Below are 21,387 nucleotides of genomic sequence, written 5' to 3' on the forward strand. Positions count from 1 at the left end.
GCTCCAAACTTACTTCATAATGCAATCGAGTGTTTTAAATAATCTTCTGTGATATAATTTGGCTTCAGATAAAAAAAAAATCAGACAGAAAACATTATTTATAGTTTTATGCACGATGATAAAGTCTATATCGATTAGCATTACATTATAAATATAATCTATTATTATAAAAATACCTGGCATGGCTTGAAGAACACAGGCAAATCAAATATCATAGCAAACATGTTTATTGTCTTCAAAACATGCATATTACAGCGGGATCTCTGTAGCTTTGTGTGTAGCAGTGACGTCCTGGAATGTCACATGATTATGGCTCTTCTTCATGTCCCATATATGGATTATTTTTTGTGCATATAGCGCCCTCAGGCTATTGGTATGAATTGAAAACACTGCACATCTCAGTAAGAAGCGATCATAATGATTACATCGACGCATTTGGGTATAAATTCAATAAATATTATTCCTGTCTTTAGAAATATGACGTGAATCTATGAGAATATATCAATATTTCTCCAAGTTTGCACATTTTTGAGCTAAAAGCCCTGAAGGACGCTGTTTTGTGTATCGCTGTCATGACGACAGCACGGGAGTTTTTTATGAATGAAAGCGGCTGACGTGCATAATTCATATTAAAGGTATCGACTCATTTTTTCATTTCATAACTCCTGACACAAATTAAGACATAACTGTCACTATAAGTTTCTCAGAATACAATAGTGGTCAAATACTGAAACTTGAGTATTATATCTTTTTAATGATGTATAGTTTGTCAAGGTATAACATTAAATCTGATAGTAACTTTGAACTATATAAATAAAAAAACGCTTCAGTGCGCCCACGCACTGGTGAAGCTTAACAGGTTAAAGAAAGAAATATTAAGTCATAGTGGTCTTACAGAATTCGGGAGGGCCCAGAAGTTCCATGCCTGGTGCTTCAAGAAAGAATAGCCACCACGTACACTTAATATGTCTGGCTAAGAAATGGTTAGAGCCTGGTAGGCACTCAGCAAAAGAAGTGGTTGATTCCTTGGTGGTGAACAGATTTGTAAGAGCCCTACCCACTGAAGCTAAACGATTTGTCTGTCTGAATAACCCAAGTTCACCCCAAGAATTGATAGAAGTTGAAAGATACCAAGCCAGTGCAGAAATGCTGAACTCACAGTTCCCAACCAGTGCGCAGCCCCAACAAAAGATTTTCCATAGAGCCCCTACTCCCAGATGGGCTAGTCCACAGGGGAAAAGTTTCAGCCAGCAAGATTCGCCAGTCGAAAGCATATTGTATAAACTGAGAACCTGTTACAAGTGTGGGGAAGTAGAACACATTTCATGGCAATGCAGTCAAACAGATGAGCCTATGCCGAAGGCTGAGTCTTCAAGTGGCTTGAAAAATAACCTTTTTGCTGCCTTGTTGGGCAACTCTGTGTTCCAAGCTATGACATGCCCTATATCAGTAAATAGTCAAGATGTAGAGGCATTACTGGACTCTGGAAGCATGATTACCCTGGTGCACCAGTCCTTGGTCAACCCAAAGCAAATCTCACTAGAAAACCCAGTTTCAGTTTCGTGTGTGCATGGTGACACCTGTACATACCCCACATCTGCAGTAACACTAGTCACGACTAGAGGGAAGTATGAAATTCGAGCTGGGGTGGTGGGATCCCTGCCGGTACAGGTATTAATTGGACGAGATTGTCCTGTGTTTTACATGTTGTGGCAAGACGTACAAGCAAGGAGAACAAGAGAACCACAGCGGCCCAGGGGAAAAATCTGACAAAATATAATAAATCATGCAAGTCAAAATGTCCAAACTCTAACACACCATTGCCTTCCAGTGCAGACACGGATGTATAGAGGAGACAACCTGGAAGAGACGGAGTCTGCCTCAGAACAAGCAAATGAGCCACCACCACACCCCATCACTCAAAGCAGGGTACAGTTACAGACGGAACCCGAGGAGCTGGGGTCACACCCAAGGGAGTGATAGCGGTCCAAAAGTGCCAGGGCACCAGATGTTATCAGGCCAGTATGGAACAGCCCAACTGAATGACCCTACACTCATTAATGCTTTGAAAAATGTAAAAGTTGTGGATGGAATAGTTCCCAGTAATCTTCCAATAGTGTACCAATATTTTGCAATTAAGAATAGGTTGCTCTACCAAATAAAAAAAGAGTGGGCGGAGACTATAGAGCAGTTGCTTGTGCCTCAAACCCATAGGGCCACAGTACTGCAACTAGCCCACACTCATCTGCTTGGGGCACATTTAGGGGTGGAAAAAAACAAAGAAAGAGTGTTAAAACGGTTCTTTTGGCCTGGTGTGCATAAGGAAGTAGAGAACTACTGCCTGGAGTGTCAGCAGTCAGCTCCAAAACCTAATTTTCATAGTCCCTTTACCCATCATCGAAACCCCCTTTGAGAGGATTGGGATGGACATTGTGGGGCCTCTCCCAAGGAGCAGCAGGGGTCACCAATATATTTTGGTGATGGTAGACTATGCAACCCGCTACCCTGAAGCGGTGCCGTTAAGGAAAGCTACATCAAAACAAATTGCCAAAGAATTATTCCTGATTAGTACTAGAGTGGGTATCCCAAAAGAAATTCTTACAGACCAGGGGACCCCATTCATGTCTTGTGTAATGAAAGAGCTCTGCACCCTCCTAAAGATAAAGCAAATAACATCAGTGTACCATCTACAGACAGACGGCCTTATTGAGCATTTTAATAAGGCCCTCAAGCAAATGCTTCGTAAGACCATTGACACGGATGGCAGAAACTGGGATCAATTCTTACCCTATCTGTTGTTCTCAATTAGAGAAGTACTACAAGCCTCTACAGGGTTCGCCCCTTTTGAACTTTTGTACCCATACAAGCCAAGGGGTCTGCTGGAACAACCTTGCCCCCATAGGTCGTTCATTGATCATGTGGGAGAAATGAGAGACAGAATGGCAGCCATTTACCCTATTGTAAGAGAACATATGGAGAAAGCGCAACAGGAACAACAAGCTATATATAACCGCCCAGCTCAGCCTAGAGAATTTCAGCCAGGAGACCGAGTGTTAGTGCTGGTGCCCACAGTAGAGTGCAAATTCCTAGCCACCTGGCAGGGACCCTTTGAGGTCATAGAGAGGGTAGGGGAGGTCAATTACAGGGTTAAGCAAACAGGCAAGAGGAAGCCTGACCAAATATACCACGTCAACCTCTTGAAACGTTGGCACCCTAGAGACGTGATGGTGTGTTCTCTTTCCCCAAGGAAACCCAGTGACTCACCACGAGAAGAAGTCCGTGTGAGCCCAGATCTGAACCCTCAACAAAGACAGGAAGTGATGGAGCTAGTGAATCGTAACAAATATGTTTTTCCCCAGTCCCACGCCATACTCAAATGATCCAGCATGAGATCCATACTGTCCCGGGGAAAATTGTACAGCAGCGGCCTTACAGAATCCCAGAGGCCAGACGAGAAGCCGTCAAGGAAGAGGTGAGGGAAATGCTTAAGTTTGGGGTCATAGAGGAGTCGCAGAATGCATGGTCGAGCCCTATAGTGATGGTCCCCAAGCCCGATGGCACAGTAAGGTTCTGCAATGACTTTAGGAAGTTAAATGAGATCTCAAAATTTGATGCATACCTTATGCCCCACATTGATGAATTGATTGACAGGCTAGGTAAAGCACACTTCATTTCAACACTAGATCTAACAAAAGGCTACTGGCAAGTTCCCTTATCTTCAGATTCCAAAGAGAAGACTGCTTTTGCAACACCAGAAGGGCTATACCATTATACTCATTTACCCTTTGGCCTTCATGGGGCTCCAGCCACTTTCCAAAGGCTCATGAACCGTGTTCTTCAACCCCACCAGCAGTATTCTGCTGCTTATTTAGATGATGTGGTAATCCACAGCTCAGTCTGGGAAAGCCATCTTGGAATTGTGCAGAAGGTACTGGATTCCCTCAGAGAGGCGGGCTTGACTGCAAACCCCAGAAAAATTTAAAATTGCCTACAACGAAACTGAGTATCTGGCCTATACAATAGGCAGGGGTGTAGTACAAGAAGCCAAAGTTGGGGCCACTCAGAACTGGCCTAGGCCACAAACCAAAAGACAGGTAAATTCCTTCCTTGGCCTAGCCAATTATTATAGGAGATTTGTGCCTAACTTTTCAATTCTAGTTGCACCCATCACAGAGCTAACCACTAACAGACACTCCAGAATGTTAAGGTTGATCAAAGAGGCAGAGGAGGCCTTCTCCCAGTTAAAGAGGTTGTTGTGTTCCAGACCGATTTTGAAATCTTCAGACTTCACAAAAGAGTTCCTGGTGCAGACTGATGCCTCTGAGGTGGGTCTAGGAGCAGTCCTTTCTCAAACACATAAAGGCGAGGAACATCCTGTGCTCTACATCAGTAGGAAACTGGCAAAGCACGAGAAAAATTATGCCACAATTGAGAAAGAGTGCCTGGCTATTAAATGGGCACTAGAGGCACTCAAGTACTACCTATTGGGGAGGAAATTTGTATTAATGACAGACCATGCACCACTGCAATGGATGGCCCGGAATAAGGAGAGCAATGGCGGAATAACTAGATGGTTTTTAAGTCTGCAAGCCTTCAACTTCTCTGTTGTCCACAGGCCTGGATGATGCCATGGAAATGCTGATGCCCTCTCTCGCAAGGATGTCATCTTCACAGTGGCCTGCCAACCAAGAGCCTCAGAGCAGAGGAGGGGGGTATGTGGCATCATGAGAGGACATGTTCTAGAGGGCAGATACATTGCCCTCAGATGGCTGGAGCAAGACGACCGTCTGTTAAGGACTACAAAACCCAGGCTGCCTGAGAGTACAGCTACAAATAATGAGACCAGCAGCAGGCTCTAATAGTGGGTGTGAGAAACTGTTGATTTGTGTGTGTAGCTGGGGAAAGGACACGTACCTCTGTGAAACAAAGAAGATTAAGTTACTTTTGATCTCAAGAGATTTAAGTTGTAAACCTTTTTGTTTAATTATTAAACACACCTACATACTGAAGAGACTGTTGAAGTGGTGTTTACTGGGAACTTGCACAAACTAAAGATCCTGAACCTCTCATGCTGTCACTGTATGTATGTATGTATGTATGTATGTTGTCTTAGCAAATTTATTTGTTGTTTATTTATTCTATTACATGCTAGACTGGCCTTTTTAAAATTAGAGGCAGACTTTTTAATATTAAGGCGAGACACTACAGGTGAATAGGGTAAAATTTTTAACTAGCAGATATCACAATGAAACTTTCCCAGATGATTACCTACATTAAGATGAGAAAAAAAAATGTATTACAAGTTTTCTGTAATGTAATGTGTAAATATGCTAATTAGGCAATATCTAATTAAATATGCGCTAATTTGCATATATTTAAAAAAAAACTAAATCTGAGTATTGGATAAAGCCAGGTTAAAAAATTATTTTTTCATTGTGTTCACATATTAGATGGGAAAAAATTTAGAGGGATTTATGGATATCTACTTTTGTTATCCTGTAAATCAGAATATACTGTCAATAGCCTTAAAAAAATTATTTTCGCTTTGTTTTTTGGAATAAAAATGACCATATTTGGAAATGACCATATTTGGATCCGACAGCATTGTACAGGAGAGAGAGAGCTTTCCAGCGGTGCATGTGATGACAGGGAGCAGACAGCGATCACGGAGCAGCATGTTAAGAACGCCAACTTTTGTTGAATTTATGAGAAATCTACAGACGCAAACAGACAAAGTGTAGTAAAATAAAGACCTAAATGTGTATTTCGGATTTGGATTGTGGATTTTTTCACCACAAGTCTTACATGTTATTGAAGACAAATATCCAAAAATATCAAAATTGACCAGTAAAAAAAACAACAATGTATTTGCCTGCCGTGTCTCGCCTTAAAGCAAAAACAGAATGGTCTGACTTTAGCTTTGTGAAATGATGCTACATAAAACATGCCTGCACAAAACAACAACAGCAGACAGACTGAATGAAAATGCAAATTCACTCTCTGACAGTAGGTGGCACTTATGGAACAGCAGTGATATAGTGTTTCATTGGTTACCGCTGTAGACAATGGGGATTATATTGAGGTAAGAGGAAATGAAAATGCCACCGAAACATTTCTGAAGACAGTCAGTTCCCTTCAGAGATGCATTCATATTAAACCCATACCCCAATTCAATATTTATAATTTTCTTCCAATATTTCTAGCATTGCGATTGCTGCACCTGTTACAGTATTTTCTCTGCTAGCGCGTAATATTTCCACACAAACTACATTTTGGGAAATGACTGCAGTCCAGTTTCTGTGTTTAGGTTCCAATTGATCCAATTGATCGGTTCCAATCTATTTTTAAAGCATTTTGTAGCATTACCCATTTTTATTTGATATGTAGGATTGTAGGTACAAGTATAAATAAGGGATGGCTACTCGTACAGTATGTTTGTACACTGCTAATATGAGTAGGAGTGTCTGCTGAATAACTAAATCTAAATGTGAATATCTGCCCACTGGGAGACTAATCTCTGTTTATGAGCCAGAGCCAGTGCCAGATTCCCTGCAGATGAGAGCTTGCTTCTGTCCTCACAAATTGTTTGCTTTCCTTTTGCTTTACACTCTGACTGTCAAGTGGGCTGAGGCTTTTTTCTCTCGCTTTCTCCCTGCATTTCTTTCATACCTTTTTCTCTCTGCATCCCTCCTTTCTTTTTTCAGCTTTATTTTCTCATCTGTTCATTGTTTCCCATTTTTCTGAAGAGAAGCCCCATATGTTTGCGCTCATGTGCTTGCTATTATGATAGCTTATCCATTTCTTGATGGCAAACAGCAGCCTGGAAATCACACTGATGGATGTCCCACTCATCCCTACACATATGTCTAATCCCTTAGCACAGTTTTGTGCATAGTTTTTTGGTCTGTTTTCCTCTTCTGAATAGCTGTATGATTTAGTTTATGCAAGCAGACTTGCCTCTGTTTCTCTACAGGAGATGAGTTCTTGACTCTGGTGGGGGAGATTGGCAGGCGGATGCCTCGCTGGAGGCAGAGTCCCATCTTCTTTGTCACATTTCCCTTCCCTTGTCAGTTTTGCTCTCCATGAGATGCATATCTCCACACAGTGTTATGTAAGGTCATCTCCTTGCAGTGCAACGATAGGAAGTCACAGCAAGGTTCAGTGGGGCCTTACCCTGCTTTGCACTCTGCTCTATAGTCTACATTTGGGGCAAGTGTACTGTATAAAGGAAGTATTCAAACACGGACAGTCTTAGAGCAACTCACTGTTTGTGAGGAGTCTGGAGGTAGGTTATGACCTTGCAGAAGAATCGGCTTTATGAGAATCTGTAGGGAACAGCAGGTGCATAATGAGGCGTTGTGGAGTGGCGACAACTCTGAAATACAATTGTTGTGCTCGCTGAAATCTCCTGCACAGGGTAATTACCCACCTACCCAGGTAATCTCTGTCTTCTCCTGAAAAAGGTTTAGGCTCTACCTGAAGCCAAGCTGGAACTTTGCAGTGTGGTAAAAGTGCCATGGTGTTATGCAGGGCAAAGACAATCTATCAGCTTTGCTGTCTTATCTGTACTGAGCTGCGTGGTCGAAATTAATGATTTGTTTGTCCGGTTTACAATGCTATCCGGATATCTGTATGTCATCCTCCATCCCCATTAAACCTTGGTCTATTTCTTGAATGGTTTCACTCAGTCAGAATCTCTCTATCTAATGATGCCCATAGGGTTTGTAACATGCTAACCAAGTGCTAGGGTGTTGCTTCTTATTTAGTCACAGCCAATGGCAGCTTCGTATTTGACAAACTTTGTACTTTGTGTCAGTGTTAGGTAGTGTTTTGTTTGGATTTTCAAAAATTAGGTTGATCTGAATATCTATTCAAGCATCACATCGTTATTTGCTGAAATTCTGCAAGTCTGTCGATTAAATAGTGAATAAATCATGGATAAACAGCTGCAGTAAAGAAGCAAATGCCCATTAAATTTGACAAACTGCTCCCAGAACACCTGTTGTCTCAAAACTGAAGCTTTCCTACTGGTGGCTACATGATATGCTGTACTCTGCAGTCTTGTTGTTTTTTGTGCATAGAACAGAACTCAATATGAATGCTGATCCGGAAGTTAGTAATTCTGTATATGGCAATACGGGAACATTGGATTAAACATAAAGATCTTACAGTATTAAAACATTAACCCACTTTCCAGGCATGCCGTGTGTGTGTGTTTCCACTACTGATTGAATGAAACGTGCTTTGTTCGGTAGATCCTTTTGTGTGAAATTGGGAATGACACTTTATATAAGCGATCATTATGACTTTCATGCTTTATCCGTCAGCTTGCACTATTCTCTGATTCAATTGTGTGTGTGTGTGTGTGTGTTACAGTACTTTTTAAATTGTGCTTTTATGAATGGTTGTGCCCATAGGTAGAAGCCAATTCATTTGCAACTTTAAAATTTTAGGGGTTGAGGGCTAATGTAAATGTTATTATTTTTAATTACTTACTTATTTGACCCAATATTTACCTTAAATTAGGTTATCAGTAGATTTTTCTTTCAACATAAAAGTAGTCCATATGACAGCTTTGTGTCTAACCCTCCATGTAGCTCTCAAATCTAATTTGTGCATGCACATATTCAAAATCTTATCTCAAAATGGCCAAATATTAGTTGATTTATTTGTCTATCAGCTTTTTCATTTGTTTACTCTGAAATATTACTCTCGGTCTCCTGTTTCTAGCTATTTGTGAGACCATCAAAATATATATCAATTCAAAAATCAAAAACCTTTCCTTTTTTTGTTTTTCTTTTACATCTAATACAGATCTCATTGGTGATTGTAGTGATGTGAAGTGGAGAGCCTTGAGTCTGTTGAGCTCAGATTAAGAGCTGGAAATTCAAGGCTTCAGAGAGGGCTTGATATGTTAGAAAAGAGTGCAGATCAGGAGATTGAAGGGTTGACTCTGTCACTTTAAAGAGTGGCAGAGGGTCGAGATCGCGAAGAGGAAGAAGAGCTTGTCAAGGGTCAAAAGCATAATTGCAAGCTCCTTATCTGGGTAACGGTTCTCACACTTGCCAGCATAGTGCCAGAGAATGCCGGAAGCTCCCTTCTGCCTCACGTTTTGTGTGACTCAGAATGGTACAAGAATGGTGGCTGAAAAAGGAAAGCGAGGAGGAGTGGAGAGATTGAGGAAGCGGATGCTGTTGAATGAGAGGAGGTGAATGCGAGCAATCGCCTATAGAGGACATCTGTATGCAGATAAATGTGCTTCAGTCACCCACCTACGTACCCTTGAGAGAGAGCATGCCAATATATCACTTTAAACGAGGGACATACTCTGGTGCTGAGATGCTGCAAAGTAATAAGCAGAGATTTGAATGAAAATGAGTAGTGTGCCCAGCTACAATAATTACACAAGTCCCACTGGATTACCTATACAAAAAAGCCCTTAGTCAGGGTAGATGACGTATTTAATTTGACGGCAATGAAAACAAGACAGTTGGGGTAGAAGTCTGGTTTGTCTTATGCTTGGTCACATCTGATTTTCACAACACTTGATTTGTTGTCCACTGGAAAATTCAGCAGAACTATTGACATCCAGGTACACAACATGTAGAACAGACTGTACCTTTATTTCTCATTGCATCTTTTTCGCTTATGTCAAATTTTACCTTCAGAATCAAAAATCAAGGAAAAAGGCCACAGCCAGAATCAATGAGTTTTCTTTCTCTACCCACTAGTGTGAAAGGTACCAGAATAACAAAAAAGGAAACATATGCCAAGCTTTCTGATGGGTTGTATCTGGGGACTTTAGTCTAAATGACTTGATCGTATTAGTCCAACTGACAAGCTCAGAACCTTCAGACCACCTTGTTCGCTTCCCTCAACAAGTTATGCCACATTCTCAAAGCATTCGGAGGGTTCGGAAATAAGAAGGAACAGCTGAAAACATGGTGTGGGTGTGTAAACGTACACTCACTCACACACAGCATGCAGCTCTTTATCAGCGGTGAGCAGAGAGGAGCTTTAGGGCAACGGCAGTCGTGACAGACCTGTAGGACAGCGAGATGCTCCGTGGTACCTCTCCCCTACTGCTACCCACAGTTCCTTCATTTTCCCGTGGGAAAGGATGAGATCTTAGCGAGATCCAAACTTGACATGAGGAATCAGTGTTTTCGCAATAGGAAGGGACAAACATTTCACATGACTACATCTTGCCTAAAAAAAGTAACCTTCGGTTTCAGATAGACAAAATTGGTTTGACTTAATGGTAGACGTATTGACAGCATTTGGATTTCCGGAGGAGTTTTCAAACAAGCTTCAGTGCCAGTCTGTCAACACATCATCTCCTGTCTACATCCATGTGTGTCAGACCACTGACAGTACTGTCAGACTGTTTGTCAGGATAATTTCATATGACGTGTCAAATTGTGAACTATGACAGGTAGTACATATACCTGTTCAAATACAAATACAAATACCTACTCATGGTGCTGCTTGTAAAAGGATTTTGTGTGGGTTCCTATCATTTGAGTCTGGTTCTTATTGCTGGTCTGGAGTGCTATTCTGTTTCATGTAGTGTCTCCATCAACTGCAACCTAATTGTGCCACTACTTAGATATCCTCTCATCTTTGAAAGAATAGCCATAGGGCGATGTTTTCCTTGTTTCTTTTATTTTCCATCTTCAATATCATTCAGCCCGCCACTTGTCTCGTCTGAATGTCTGATCTTTGTCTTTGTTCCCTGTTCTCTCTTTTTCTATGTAAATGTCTTGAACTTTCTTTTTGCAAGTCACTCCCACCTATTCTTCTGAGTTCTGTCCTAGATGATTTTTGTGAAGTCAGTATGAAATCAGATTTGACACTGTTTACTTTTCTTGGTCTTATTGTGCTGGGTTATTATAGTTTTGCATTTTTCATTAGTTTTTATTTTTATTTCGTTTTGACTTTTTGTTTTCAAATTCAGTTTAGTTTTAATTAGTTTTTAAAGTAGGTTTGCTAGTTTAGTTTAGTTTTTATTTTTTGAAAATGCTTAGTTTTAGTTTAGTTTTTATTAGTTTTAGTGTTAGTTTTAGTCTTTTTTTGTAATTTGGGTTATTTGTCAGGGGCAAGATTCAAAAAAGTCGGAAAAAGTATTGTGTAATAATAAAAACATAATACAATTTTAGAAAAAAATTCACACCCCATTGAAATTCCTTTACCTCTTACAAAATCCACACGCTGTACCAAAAATCTACACATCTTCTATACAGAATTCACACCCTATACAAATACCACAGCTGTACAATTTTCACACCCTATACTAAATTTACCCTATGGGGAGAGTGGGGTGATTTGTGCCAGGGGGGGAAGTAGTTTCACCCCTTGTTTCTGGAAAACCATAGAAGAAATTGGTCATGTGACCACATAATTTTGAAAAGCAATCACTTTTACTCATCCTCCAAAGAAGAGAGACACATGGCATGAGAGTTAAGCACATTTTAGTGCAAAAAAACAGTTTTTTCCCTTTCAAAGTAAAATTTCTATGATTAAGGTTTTTTGATTGTAGTGTCTGAAAAATTATAGACAAGTTTGAAACATTTCACACATGTTTTAGTGCTTTAGTAGGCTACACAATGAGTCTATACAGTTAGCATGATGTTAGCTCTTAACTGCTGGATCATGCTAGTTTTTCAAACTTGTGGGTCTGGGGTGATTTGTGCCAAAGGGCCTGGGTTAAGTTGTGCCAGATCCAGACCACCTAGACCTACATACTCACAGGGGATAATCTTGAGAAGTGAGGAGATGGGCATGCCTCATCATTGTTTGACTTAGGCCTGCCTGCTATTTGTTTAATTTAGCTAACACTGATTTCAGTTTTGAGTTTGCACTATGTTATTAAAGAGAAGTTTTATTCCGTTTTTAAGTGGCCTATGTCACAATAGTATGTTTAGAAATTAGCCTAGTCACTTTATTCTTATATGTTACATAATTGACAGACAGCGCTATGTCAACAGGCATCTATTGCCAAAGCCTTTTTGCCTGAAATGAGTCACAAATATCATATATTGTGTTGCTATGGTGCTCTAAATGGTTGCTAGGGCGTAGCTTGATAGCTTCACAATGATCCTGAGAGACTGATTGGTCGTCTGAGTAAAATGAGCCCGCCCCCTTGTCTCTATGACACTGTGATCCAGAGTTATGTTCAATACAAAATCCCTATGCAATTGTAGCCTGACTACGTCAGACTTCGTACTTCCGCTCAATTTCATTTCGCTTCTGTACTCAGTCTGAGACAGCTTCAGAGCTTTCTGTTTGCCACCGGTCTGGAAACAGCCGGGCCAATCAACGGACAGAGGGCGGGCTGAGAGCCGTGACGTACACGCTGATTGTACCGTGGATGCGTAGATTTACTTCACATAATCTGCAAAAGTCGTTCACAGCCATGTTCACTCCGGTATTTCGCTCGATGGTTTTGTTTTCGCATCATACATGTGTTTACAGTGAAAGTTAAATGCGGCCGAGCATGCGCATAACACACGCCATAACCAAACGTTATGTGATTGGCTTACGGGTAACCAATGATTTTAAACTTCAGACAAGCGCCCCCTAGCAAGAGAGAAAACACTTCTCTGTTATGCCATTCCAGACTCTGTCTACGAAGCAAAGTGAAGTAGCAGAGTCTGGTATTACCAGGCTAATGCAATTGACCATAGTAGGAAAAACGCATGCTATGGTATTCCAGGGTGACAATATCTAAATGAACCTTAAATTAGTAATTTTGTATTGAATTTGTCTTGCTTTCATATAGCATTACAGTTCATAACATTAAAATGTTCTGTTTTACTTCAGAAATCACTGGCACAATTTACCCCAATGTATTCCCCTAAAGGCACAACTTACCCCGCACCAGGGGCAAGTTGTGCCATGAGACCACTTTTTCCCCAAAAGCTATATTTCTGAAACAATTTATTTCAGATCCAAAGTTATTGTTCTCAGGGATGCACCACATCCTGAAATATATGTACATCGTTAAGTTGAAGGAATTACTGCCATGGCCTCACTTTAAAGTCACTTTGAGTAAAAACTGGCACAACTCACCCCACTTTCCCTACAGTCAATAGCCTACTCATCTGGATTGAAGCAGCAAACATTAAGTGTAAAAGTAAAAAAATGACATAACATTATTTAATATTTGAATCAAAGCTTATATAGTGTTTTGACATCGACAACCACAACCAAAAAGTGAATTTTACCTCAAACTTGCGACTAGTTAACTTTCTAAAAAAAGGCGCAATCGCTTCTCGGGTCGACAGTAACACACTGACAAAATTATATTCAGAATTTAAAATATTTTGATACCACTTTTTAATGTGTGATTGTAAGGTGTTCACGAGATAGAGATACTAACCTTTAGCGAACTTGCTTTCAACATCGAACGAACACTCGACTCGTTCTCATGGAGACGGTGTGCACGAAGGGGCTGTGTGTGTGTGTGAGTGTGTGTGCGCGCGCGCATGTGAGAGATAGCGTTAAAAAATGAAAGACCTTGACAAAGACGAAAACTAAGGACATTTACTCTATAATTTTATTTTATTTTAGTTAGTTTTGCCAAACACACATTACAGTTTTAGTTAGTTATCGTTTTTTTGTAATGCCTCGTTTTTATTTTTATTTCAGTTAACGACAATGTTTTTTCCCACCTAGTTTTCGTTTTTTCGTTAGTTTTCGTTAACGATTATAACCTTGGCTCGTATGCTATTTCACAAAAAAACATCTTTGTAATCTTTTTTTCAAAGTGCTCCACTTCTAAAAACTACTTTTTCTTTGTGGCTAAGGCACATTGGCTATTGGTTAATATTAACTAATGTAGTTAATTTAGCCTTACTGAAATCTTGGTAATCGTTAACACAGTATTTTAAAGCTTGTTAGTTTTAAAGGGGTCATATAATGCCATTTTTGTACAAGCTAATATGATTCTTTAGGGTCTAAATTAAAAGTTTGTAATATATTTAATTAAAAATTCTCATTAGCATTGTAAGAAAACACTCATTTTACCTGGTCAAAAACAGCTCTGTTTTCAGCACGTCGTTTAAGTGCATGTGTCTTTAAATGATAATGAGCTTTGCTCACCCCGACCCTCTGTTCTGTGCGTACACCGTTTGTTAACACAATAACACAATAACCATAACGCGTTGTTCATTATACAGCGAGCGAGGACGGGTCTGTGTTGAAACGCTGCTGTCAATCAACAATCGTGGGAGGGGCGTCGATTTTTTGTTCAGTCACAAAATCGAACGGCTTGATTTGAGATGGGGGAAAACATAAGAAGAGAAAAAAAAAACACTGGATGGATTTTTATCATTTTATGATGGTTGTGTACAGGCACTGCCAACACACATTTCAGTACAATCAACTTGTAAAAGTGCATATACCATTATATGACCCTTTTAATGTACAACTAATGTACAGTTAGTAAGGTGTTAGCATTGAGATGCTCTCAAGGGTGAACTTCTCCACTTCCTGGCCAGAAAGTCTTTTCAAATGTGGCTCATGGTGGCATTTCAGCAGGGGGGAGTAGCTCTCCACAATTGACTGTAAACTCTGTAGAAGCTCTGTTTTTATGGTCCAATCAATAAAATGTTTCTCCCAACATTTCTTTTTTCTTGCTGAACATCGTTTCGCTTTGAAATATGTAACATTACAAAAATTAAATGGGGTTGAGAATGCAGTTTTATGTAGGCTTTAATCACGGACAGGCCCCAAATGAAGACCTCCTTTATACAATGACAGGAAATGGCTGAATAAACAGAGAATTTCCTTCCTGACCTAAGGTCTCTTATGAAAAAGGGTGATGACTTTCACTTAGAGAACAAATGTGCAGATCTATCAGAAAGTTGGGTTGTTGCCCTCAAATATTGAGGTTTCGACACTACAGGCCTGTATGTGAGGCACACTTTGGTTTGAGTGGGTATTTGGTGCCATTTTGCAATGTGTTTCCACTAATGGGCTTGAACAAAGGCTCGTGGCGGAGACAGGAGCAGCCATCAGGGTTGTTAGCTCTGCATGTTGTTCTGTGATAAATGTCTGCAGTGTTTCTTCTCCATTAGCTCCCAATGGTGCCGGTGGGAATCACTGTCATATAGGCTACACATACACACGTTCTCTTCACACTCTTTATTGCTCTCTTTGTCTCTCTCTCTCTCTCTCTCTCTCTCTCTCTCTCTCTCTCTCTCTCTCTCTCTCTCTCTCTCTCTCTCTCTCTCTCTCTCTCTCTCTCTCTCTCTCTCTCTCTCTCTCTCTCCCCCTTTTTGCCTGTTGATCCATATAGTTGTTGGGGTGGATGTTTGTTTAGAACATCACATGTGGCCATGAGTGTCTTTCTCTAGCAAGGTCAGATTTAACCCTCTTGTGAGTCTTTAGTAATCGATCAGATGGCATGGTTGCAAGTTTAGATCCTAGGCTGTGTTCATAATATCATACTACACTGTATGTTGCTTTTACTATTTTTTAAGTATACAGTATGTATACTGCACATAGTATGCATTTTTATACTGTATGGCATACCTGGATAATCAACTGAATTTGCCAAAATGTGCAGTGTACAACAGAGCTGGATGTGCTGGATACTGTAATATCAGATGCGTTCGATTGTTGAAAATTGTTGAATTGTTTTTATGAATGCAAAATTGACTAAATAATAAATAAGTATACATATATATTTCCAAGATGGAGGCCATTCACTGAATTAAACTTGCATACCGGTATTAGGTCATATGAGGTCAAGTGACAACAGTGTAGCACAGTGTTTGAAGTATTTGTCGTTTTATAACACATGTATACATACTTAAAATGCTGTGCATACTGTGCAGTATGTTTTAAATTATATGCTAGTTTACTATTTTGAACATAGTCTGAACACAGTAATGGAGGTTATCTCTTAGCTCTAATATTACCCCTTTAATTTGACGATTGAATGTAAGTTTCAGTGAAGAGATGCATTATAGCATGTTTGTTGAAGGAGAGGTGAATGTGTGTTTGATTAGTAGGAGGGGTGCATGTTTTGTCAAGGCTTGGGAGGAGAGTGCCGGGTGACACCTGTTTCCTTACGGCCTTGTGGACTTACTTGCTTCAGCCTCATATTGGAATGAAGGAAAAGTTAAAAAATGTAATCAGTGATCACTGTAAATCATGCTAGTTTATATGATCAAGTCATCAATTTAGTTCCTTGAGGGTGCTGAAAGAACGATTCAACCAAAAATGTCAATCCATGATGGGTGACTTTCTTTCTACTGTGGAACACAAAAGGAGAATTTTTGAAGACTGTTCACACTGCTGTTTATGCTACAATGAAAGTGAACTGTGAAACTGGGGCAAAAGTTCAACTTTCATGATTCCTGTCTTGTGTTCCTCTTGTCTTGTGTGGACTTATGTTATTTCCTGTTCTGTGCCATGTTTTGTAGTCCTTTGTAGTTTTTCTTGTTGATTAGTTCATGATTGTTCCCAGGTGTGTCTTGTTCGCCAATCTCCCCTTGAGTGTGTGTGTGTATATATCCAAGTGTTTCTCATGTTCTTTGTCTGGTGTTGTCCATCTATGGATGTTATGTGTGCACTTGTTGTCAGTTATGTTTGCCCTCCTTGCCCATGTCTGCATTTATCAGTTTTGCCTGGATTTACTTTTAAAATGTTTGTTTGAATAAATGTTTGCTGCATCTTGGTCCCACTCTCGTTCCTCTGAAACAGCCACAGTTACATCAACAGTGAATAATTGCTTAAATTAATGTTGTTAATCCAAAATAAATTATTTTAGTTTTAAGTGTTTTAGTGTTTCATTGTAGGCTGTCAGTGTTGGCAAGAAGTTTAATATGGATACAGCATTTATTTATTTCAGTTACATGAGCCACTTTTATGGTGCTTTACTTTATTGTCACTTTTTGAGTTTGAAATGCTTTAGTCACTGTATATTTTAGTTGTATGAGAAAAGAGCAGTATAAACATTGGTCAGAGTTTCTGCTTTTGTGTTCCGTGTAAGAAAGGAAGTCATACAGATTTTGAAATAAAACGAGGTGAATAAATTAATTACAGAATTGTTAGAACTTCTAGATTCTTTCTGTGCCCGCATAACAATTTTATGATTAATTCACCCTCTTAATAGCTTCTAATTCTGTTAAATTGTATTTGTTGTAGCATTTTGACTTCTTACCTTGAAATACTCGAGACATATTTTTAGTTCAAAAGTTGATTTGCATTTCTTTTACTCCTCAATGAGTGGTGGCAGCTAGTAGTCATTTAATGATTGGGGTCTTACCCTTTGTCTCTGAGATATATATATATATATATATATATATATATATATATATATATATATAAGTTAGACATAAGACATAAGAAAGTGGCTTGCTGTAGCTGGATTGCTGCACAGCCAGGCTGGTCCTTGGAAGCCGACTCTTGCCACGCAGTGGAAGATGTTGCCATGACGATGTGAAGGGGTTGTCATGCTCAGGGAGTGGCAAAAGCAAAACGCCTTCAATGTAAGAATGTGAGAAAGAAGAACAAAAGAAAAATTAATTAAGAATGAGAAAATAGAGACAATCTGAGCAACATGCTTTTGATATAATAGCAAAAGAAACTAAAAGAAGTTCCCAATATGTGACCCTGGATCACAAAACCAGTCACATGTCGCACGGGTATATTTGTGGCAATAGCCAACAATACATTGTATGAGTCAAAATTATCGGTTTTCTTTTATGCCAAAAATCATGAGGATATTAAGTAAAGATCATGTTCCATGAAGATATTTTGTAAATTTCCCACCTTAAATATATAAAACATTTATTTTTGTGAGTGAATGCAGCACAATCACGTACATAAATTAACAACTTTACAGGCGATTTTCTCAATGTTTTGATTTTTTTGCACCCTCAGATTCCAGATGTTCAAATAGTTGTTCAATTAAAAAAAAACTGACCCATGTGACTGGTTTTGTGGTCCAGGGTCACTAAGTGAGCAGCTGTGTACATACTGTAAGCGAGGTGGTCTCAGCCCCTTAGACTTCCTTTGGGAGCATTAATGATGTTTATAAAGTAGGCCTACTCATGTTGTGTTTTCTGGGTGGGTGTGTGAACTAGAGTAAACCTGAACTGTAAGGCTAAATTGATTTCGCCCACTACAGTAACCATTTGAGCTGATTTTTCACTATTAAAGCCACAAATCAAAAATACTTTCATTTCTGTCCTTGTCATTTGAATGACCTCTCCGTCAATCAGGTAGTTCTAGGCTTCCTAGACTTGCTTTTGAAAAAATTGATTACAAACTCTCTCCCTGCCTGTCTACACTTGTATTTTGAGTGCGATTCATTGGCTACTAAAGAGAGTAAATGCAATAAACACAGTTAAAAATGAATTATGAGGTCACATTAGCAAAATTTCAGTGAAATGCAAAAAAGTTCCATTGTCAATAGCGTATGTATAAAGAACAGCTCACACACATTCAAACCAAGCAGCTTTCTGGTTTATTACATGTTTATTACATATTGCTTTGTTGATTTACATGAATAACTAGAACATAGGTGAAATCTGTGTGGTGAACTTTTTCACCTTCATGAAAATCTCCTGTTTGTGCGGATTCCTATCGGAATGACCTGATAAATTTTGCCAAGCAGCGGTAAATGTGACCTAGGGCCCTATTTTACCGATCTAAGCGCATGGTCTAAAGCGCAGGGCGCAAGTGCACTTAGGGCGTGTCTTAATCCACTTTTGCTAGTTTAACGATGGGAAAATGGTCAGCGCGCACTGCGCATGGTCTAAAAGCATTGTTCCTATTCTCTTAATGAGTATTGGGTGTGTTTTGGGCGTAACATGAAATAAACCAACCAGAGTCTCATCTCTCATTCCCTTTAAAAGTCAGTTGCCCTCGCGCCATGGCGGATTGCTATTTACATTGCGGAATTTGCAAGTGGAAAGACTGAACGCGTCTCCAGAGCGCAAATGGATCTGCTCGTGCGCGAGGTTAAAACGCGCAAGCAGACCATCTACGGGACAAGTCGAATTCCACCATATCTTTGTGTACACAATATTAATCTTTTACATTTTAATCCTTTTATTTTTAATATTTGCATGTTTGTGTGCTGCTGCGCATCCCTGTATGTGTAATAAGCAGAGTGTACGTGCGTTGTGGACCCGCCTGTAGGCGCACATTACTAACGTGCTCTTTAAATAACTAAAAAAATACTGCGCCATTGACTTTAGACCAGGTTTCAGTTGGTTCAAAATAGCAAAACGCCAACAATGTGCCTAAACACACCTTGTTTTCAGAACTACACGCCCATCATGGGTGCAAATGCATTTGCTATTTAAACAACGTGGCGCAGGACGTGAAAATGATAACTGCGTCGGGCTGAAACTAGCAAAATAGTTTTGTAATAGGGCCCCTAAACTTTATTGTGAATTCTTTTGCCGACAATAATCATGTAGTTAAAAATCTTTGCCCATATGTTAGTGCGACTAAATCCCAGTTTCATTTTCCCTACCGGTGACCCTTGAAAAATCACCTTCACAGCAAACAATATCAGCTCTGACAGCAACCAGACTCAAGTCCACCACCAATAACCTTGTGAGAAAATACTGTCATGTCCTTTTCACACAGTCAGCGTCTTGCTGTCACTAGAAGTCATTCATTTTCAGTGAGAGTTGGTGATTTTGAGTGACTTGAGCGAACGCTGGCGACCATCGCATGTCCAGTGAATTTAGTATTACAAGTTTCAATATCTCACGCATGTCAGAAATTGTCTGAATTTATCTGAGTTTGGTTCATAAAATGATCTGATGATTATCTGATCCACTATTAGTCTTATACCGGGTTCAGACTACACAATATTTGGTAACAATTTAGTTTATAACTAGTTGGTTATTAGCATGCATATTAGGATATTGGCTGTTTATTAGTACTTACAAAGCACATATTAATGCCTTATTCTGCATGACCATATGCTACATCCCTTAATCCTACCCAATACCTAAACTTAACTACCTTTCTAACTATTAATAAGCAGTAATTAGGAGTTTGAGGCAAATGTTGTTGTTAACCCTCTGAGGTCTGAGCTGTTTTCTGGGCCCTGGAGGTGTTCTGACATGCTCTGACATTTCTGGTTATTTCTGTTACTTGTGACATTTTCATGGCTAAAGTCTAATTACACTGTATTCAGCACAAACTCTGCTACAATAATATATCAGCAGCATGTATGTAAAAGTTTGTAGTTTTGAGATAATGACATTTATGCGTGGTTTGTGAAAATACAAAAAAAAAATCTCACTGAAATAAGGCCATGAAACCCATACTGATTATTTCTTCACAAGACTTTTGAAAATTGTATGACGTAGCCTAGAATATTTGCTCCAAAACTATGTGAAAATCACCCTGACTGCTCATTCAGATAAGACAATATATTGATTTAAAAATTTTACGACGTGTTTTGTGTTAGAAAGCTTTATGCGGGAGCTCATTAATATGTAAGCTTTTCTCACCTGAGAAAGACAAAGAACCTCCCCTAACGGCCCTATTAGGAGCTATCAGGCCCTGCCATTCTGAGCAACCTTGCACAATACTGTAAATGAGGAGATTTAAAAAAGAATGGCTTTTAAATTGTTTGGATTTATTTACAACACAACATAATCCAAAGATACACAACAAATGCCAAAAAAGCACTTCAAAGACAGACCTTTGTGCCATTCCTAAAAACATTGTACATATCTTTTTTTTTTTTTCAAGATTTTCACTTTACCGTGTTCACGTACAGAGACTCATGTGAATGTTGAAGTCCTCAGTGGCATCTGGGCCCTGAAAAAAAAAAAGTGAACATACTGATATCAAGAGAAAGGCCAGAAATTTTTCTGGTTAAAATTGCTTTTTAAAATTCCTTTTTAAAATTCACAGAATACACACACACACACACACACACACAAATGTTTCCAACATAATATAATGAACACCAGGTTTGTTGTGCCTTGTAGGCATAAGGTATATGCGCAGTGCCGGATAAAATAATAACAATAAATAACCTATAGCAGTATAAATCTTTCAAAAGATTTCAGTAACAACTAAGGTAGAGAAAAATATATTGATTATCATGTTACTTCAAATGTTTCCATCCGTTATGATGATATGAAATGAGATAATAATAAAAACATGAAGCCGTTTGGTGCGTTTTGCTTTCATCCAAAATATGATACAGTACATTCAAACGCGATCGCTATCAAAAAAATGATACATTCAAACGCGATCGCTATCAAAAATATGATACATTCAAACGCGATCGCTATCAAAAATATGATACATTCAAACGCGATCGCGCTCAAATATAAAACATTATGGTTACCATATACTGTACATATCTACGTTTGAGCAGATATCCACAAACAC

At 39.3% G+C, this 21,387-nt stretch overlaps 1 protein-coding gene across 13 annotated transcripts in view; it reads left to right on the forward strand.

Annotated features, from left to right (window-relative positions):
• Window positions 1-21,387, forward strand: part of cadps2 (Ca++-dependent secretion activator 2) — a 148,548-nt gene that overhangs the window by 23,546 nt on the left and 103,615 nt on the right. The window lies entirely within an intron of this gene.

Source organism: Squalius cephalus, assembly GCF_949319135.1.
Source record: "Squalius cephalus genome assembly, chromosome: 23".
Classification (NCBI taxonomy): Eukaryota; Metazoa; Chordata; class Actinopteri; order Cypriniformes; family Leuciscidae; genus Squalius; species Squalius cephalus.